The sequence below is a fragment of the Elephantulus edwardii genome, unplaced genomic scaffold (genome assembly GCF_000299155.1).
Source record: "Elephantulus edwardii isolate Elephantulus edwardi_28Jun2011 unplaced genomic scaffold, EleEdw1.0 scaffold00136, whole genome shotgun sequence".
In the NCBI taxonomy this organism is placed as follows: Eukaryota; Metazoa; Chordata; class Mammalia; order Macroscelidea; family Macroscelididae; genus Elephantulus; species Elephantulus edwardii.
The window spans coordinates 1,011,814-1,017,713 of NW_006399886.1; the positions used below are offsets into that span (position 1 = coordinate 1,011,814).

The window sequence follows — 5,900 nt, forward strand, 5'->3', positions numbered from 1 at the left end:
AACAACAACAACAACAACATGAGTCATACTTGACTCGATGGCACCTAACAACACCACCAAATATTAGATGACTTTAAAAAAAATTTTTATCATATATAGTAAGTAAATTATAGTTGCTAATTTTAAAGTTTACTTAGCCTAAACAGCATAACAATTAGCAAGAAATTTTACTCATAGTAAAAGGCTCCAAATTATTTGAGAAAAACAAATTTAAAAACATGAATGTAATTAAGAAAATGAGGTTTGGAGGGATTTTTTTTAGATGTTGTTATTTTCTTTAATAAATAGAAGCAATATAACCTCATTTGTTATTGTGAATAAATTAAGAAGCAACAATTCAAATGGTCCCCACAAAGTTTTGTTACCCACAAATAATAGAAAAGGATGAGGACTTTCACCATCCTTTGGTTTTCTTTTGCTCTGTGCTCTCTCACTGATATGAGCATGTACTCTCAAAATGGAACTCTGTTTTAAGATCTTCTGCTAGTTGGAAGTCTGGTTTATCAACATACCTTAATAACAGAGCGTAGTGGTTCCTGAATTAGCTGAGAAACCTGGATAAATCTTTGATTTCTGCTTCATCTAAAGACCCACAAATGCTTTCTTTAAAGAGCTGCAGATGAATGCGGTAGAAAGGGAGAAGCATGAGACAGAAACAAACAGAAGGTCAAACAGTATGGCTCCCACAGCACTAATGGACAACAGGCCTCCCAAAGTTGAAAATGCAAAATGCAGTGTGGCTCCCACATAGCTCCTAGGAGTATGTGCCTTTACTTTCTTTGACAACAATGACCAGAGGGCAAAAATTTCAATGAATAAGGTCACTATGATGAAAGCATAGGGGCACGTGTGAGGCCAGGCAGATGGACCCAAAGATGACCATGTTCAAGGAGAGTCCTGGATACAATGGCAGTGTTGGAACCATAAGGCAGCTTTGGAAGATGAAATGTCTAGCAGCATGAAGACCAATATGGTGTAGATGGTGTCAGTGCTGACAGACTTATCAGGGTCTTCGGCACTGGTGAGAAACCATACATAAATGCCCACCAGGTTCACACACTCTTTTTGCATCCTTCACTTCCATCAATGAGATGAAACCTAACATACCCAAATCAGTGATGAAGCTAAGCAGATCCCAAAAAGCCACTGGGAGGCCAGAAAAACCTTCATCCATATACACCAGACAATCACAAAAATGCATACACTACACTGCTGCTATATCACCACCCTGGTCTTAAACACTACAGCCCAGTATTAGTATTTCTGGGCATAGATGTTTTTCTAAGCTCTTCCAGGAACCACTGATCCATATAGTTATCAGGGAATGGGTGTTGCTCATACCAGACTTTCTGTCACCTGCTCTCCATGGTGTTTGTTTCTGGTGTTGGTTATCGTTTCCCAAAACTCAGGCCAGTCTGGTCTCTCCAGAAGAAGTCGATGTGGTTCTGGTTTTTTATGAAGTTTTGAAATAATGCCTCTTTGGATATTCCATACTGTGCTGTAGTTGATAGTCTACTGACACCTTCCTTTGTTTCCAAAGGCAGCAACCCAGGCCAGGCCTGCAATAGATGAGCTTGCAGGGAAACACACCAATTTCCTGCCCACTGGTTCCTAGCAGTAGTTGGTTGAAAGAAGGCTGTTGCCCTCCTCTTTCCCCATCTGAGACTCCAGGCAGAAAATGAATTTTGGTTTCAAAGTGCTGTTGAAATGTGGAAGACTGGCTATTCTCTTAAACTTGAGTCTTGAGAGTAGAAAAGACATGTACATAAAAAAAATAAAATTATAGATTATGAGTACTTGGCTGTGTGCTGAATTATGTGTTACACTCTATTAGAGAGGTTCACAGGAAGAAAGGCTTAGATGGATTTGAGTAATTGGGAAAATAATCAGGTTACTCACAGGAGTTTGGACCTGAAAAATGACTAGGATTTGTCTGAGGACAAAGAAAGATAGAATAGGAAATTCATAAATGAAGAGAGGGAACTCTGAGATAAAAATTCCTATGAGAATACATAGAGATTTGACTAGTAGGGCAGGCTTACTCCTTTACCATTATTGTAAAATAAGTAAAAGGATCCAAGGCAGGTGGGAGGGTGGAAGCAGAGGGATGAGGATGTGCAAGGGGAGGGGAGGATAAATCATGGAGTTGTGCGATTTGATCAGGGGAGAGGGGAGGGAAATTGGAAGAATCTGTTCTGGAAAACAAAGTATTCAAATTCTGTAAATAAACTAGTATAATAAAAATGAAATAAAAAACAAAAATAAATGTTTATGTGATACTTCAAAATAAAAAAAGAAAACAATAGAAACGACTTTCCTCCTTTAACAACAACAAAATTTGAAAATAATACCTTTACTAACAGCAAAACGTTTAAGTAATTCTTATAGTTTCCTTGTTAATTTCTGACTTCTTTCTATCCATTTATTCCTACTCAGTCCTAAATGGATGTATGTACTAACAGGTATATTCCTCTGGATGTAGTAATAGTTATAATAAAAGTAATAACAGCTATTATTCAAGTATTTATATGAAAAATTTTTCTAAGGACTTACAGGTAATAACTTAATCTTTTACATTAATTTTATAACATAAACACTGCTTTTGTCTCTGTCTTAAAGAATAGGTAAACTTAGTTTCTGTTCAAAATGAAAACATTGTTCAAAATGAAAGACTTAGAATCAGCAGAGCTGAGACACGGACCGTTTCTTGTTTAGTACCACTATTTATGTTCTTACTTGTAGTCAGCATCTGAGTCTTAGAATTAGTCACGTAGGGATTTTGTGTTTAGCACCTACTAAGTGCTAGACATTGTAAGGTTAAAAAAAAATTCAAACACATTGACTGATAACATAGTGGTGAAGATTTGTTACAACAAAGATGTGAGAAATAAAACCAAATAAAATAGATACTGATAACAACCCTGGAGCCCTTAGCTTCAAACAAAGAATAGAAAAGTGGATCAGGTACATACTAGGAAAAAACTCAAGTGAATGAAAAGTGTGAATACTGCAAAACCAGAGAGAATCAGTTGGCTTGACCCAGAGACAACAGCGTTTTGAATTTTGTAAAGAACATTCAGATTGACCCAAAGAACATTCAGATTGACCCAAACAGCATGGCAATTTCTACTCCCTCAGGATTGTGCAAGCACCCATGCTGGTGACTGGAAGCTAGAATGCAAGATTCTTATTCCTCCCAGCACCTTCTTAGTGACCACAGCAGTGTCATTTCCCTACTCATATCTACCAAGTAGCTGGTGACACTCCTATGCTGCCCCCATGATCCTGAGGGTCAAGAGCACATTACATTCTTCTTTGGCCAGAAGCTTTTGGCCTCGTTGGGTCTGTTATATCCTGCCCCCATCCACCTTCTGGCCAGTAGAAACTCCATCCAGGTTCAAGAACCCTATCCTTGGGAACCACCTATGTCATCAGAAGCAAATACCTTCAGAGAGGATCAGGAACAGTATTCCCTTTTGATTTTCAGGTCTGCAGGATCTGCTTCTAAGATCCTTTGTCCAGAATGACTATTCCTGAGACCAGATGCTCTGTCTTTGGCCTCCACCAGCAGTGAACAAACTCCACACAGGTAGTCTGCTACCCTGTTTTCTCCTTTCTTCTTCCTCCCCATGTTTCTTCTCTTTCATTTTCCTAGTTTTCTTTGTTTCCCTTCTTATCCACTTCCATTTTCTTTTATCTTATTTTTCTTTACTATTATCTTTTTAAAATTTTGTTGTTGTTTACCATCCAGTTGGAACCAACTCATTGCTCTAGTGGGTTTTCATAAGCAATAAATCCCATAAGATTATCTATCTTTCTTTCTTAGTGCAGCTGGTGGATTTGAACCACATATCTTTGATTTGGTAGCATAATTCCTAACCATTAAGCTGCCAGTATCCAAAATGAAGGAAGACTCATTGATAATTTATATGATTCAGATCACACAACTTCGCTTGATGAAAATGAGGAGGACTTGAAGTGCTTACTGCAGAAGATCAAGGACTGCAGCCTTCAATATGAATTGCCTCTCAACATCAAGAAAACAAAAATCCTCACCACTGAGCTAATAGTATCATGCAAATGGAGGAAAGATTAAAGCTGTTAACAATTTCATCTTGTTTGGATCCACAATCAACATCCTTTGTCTTTGTCTAGTTGCCAGGGGAAAGCAGTGATACCTTGAGCTCCACAGAGACACACTAAGGGGGGTTATGGTACACTTATAAACAGGCGAGTAAACAGGAAGACAGGATGGTGTGGATTTGTAGTATGTAGATTGGACAGGAGAACCTTAGCCCAGTGCAGACCAATGGATGTGGCAGCCATCTTCCCAGGTGGCGAGCTTTCTCAGCCAGCACAGCCGAACACAGGAGGCATTCTCTGTTCCATATTAAGGGCTGATATGGGTCAGACAGGCTTGCACTTATCCAGAACTAGGCAATCTGCCCTGGCTAGAGGCCTCCTCCTCTTTCCCAACACTCCCCAGCAATCCTTGGAACTAGCATTCAGAAAATCAAAAGATGAGTCACACTGGAAAAATGTTCTGTCGATGACCTCTACAGAGTGCTAAAAAAACCAGTGATGACAGTCTAAAGACTAAGGTGCACCTGATCCAGGCCATGGTTTTTTCAATTGCTTGTTATGCATCTAAGATATGGACAATGGTTAAGGATGACAGAAGAAAAAATCAGTGCCTTTTTATTTGTAGTGATGGAGAAGAGTATTGAACATCCCATGAACTTCCAGGATAATAAACAGGTTTGTCTTGGAGAGAAAACCAGGTTGCTCCTTGGAGGCAAGGATTGTGAAGCTCTGTCACGTATACTTAGGGCATGTTGTCAAGAGGGTCCAGTCCTTGGGGAATGATATCATGTTAGGAAGGGTGCAAGAGAGTGAGAAGACAGTGCAAGAGAGGAAGATCTTGCAGGGGATGGATTGACACAGTGACTGTCGTAATGAGGCCTGGTGTGTTGGAGATGTTGAGGTTGTCTCAGGGTAGAGCAACGTTCAAATCCATTAATAGCAACAACATTATATATTTTATGATATTTGGTTAATATTTGGTTTTAGCAAAAAATAAGTTTATCACTTTATATGGACAAGTAAATAGAATCAAACAACAGTGAAAAACCTTTTTATTTCTTTCTTTCTTGTTACTGTTGAGTTGAAATTAACTCAAAGCTGACCTTCCAGAATTTTTCTGAGACTGTAAACTACACAGAAGGAGATCACCTATCCTTTTCTGGATTTAAACTGCCAGAAAGGTGAGATTTTTAGGATAACAGTGTAAGTCCCTACAGACTCTGCCTCCAAGGGCTCCTGCAGGTTAATTTATCTGTGTATTTTTATGACTCTTTTTAGTATTTCCAGTAATGTCATAAATGAATTTGCTTCTTCTATAAAATCTCAAATTGTCATGCATCACTTTTGCTATTAGTTGTAAGTAAACCCAAAGCAACCTGGTGACCTCTGCATGACAGGGGAAGAATAGTGATTGGAATCATGTAGAATGAAAAATTAAACAGTCTGGACTTCTCCTCAGTAAGAGACAGTGTTAGTGAGCATTATCACATGTAGGTAATTATTCATGAGGGTATTTTTGAGGATGAGGCAAGAGCTGAGTAAAGACCAGAGAATATATATTAAGGACCTTCCACAGCTTTTAAAAGCCACCTCTTTTTTTTTCTTTTTTTTATTGTTATTAAACTTTATTAGTTTTACTGAACATTTACAGGGATTTTGGATTTTCTTTCCTTCAGTGCTGCACCATTCTCTCTACCCTCCTCCTCAGTTTGTTCTTCTTCCCCCGCCATCCGAATGTCTGTTTTAATTGTCCAATTGCCACAGTGCTTGTCAAAGTCAGTTCTGATTAATCTCCTTTGTCAGTGTGTCCTTTGCCA

At 38.6% G+C, this 5,900-nt stretch overlaps 1 pseudogene; it reads right to left on the reverse strand.

The window, feature by feature from the left end:
- Nucleotides 1-541: 541 nt before the first annotated feature.
- Nucleotides 542-5,900, reverse strand: part of LOC102866923 — a 10,657-nt pseudogene continuing 5,298 nt past the window's right edge.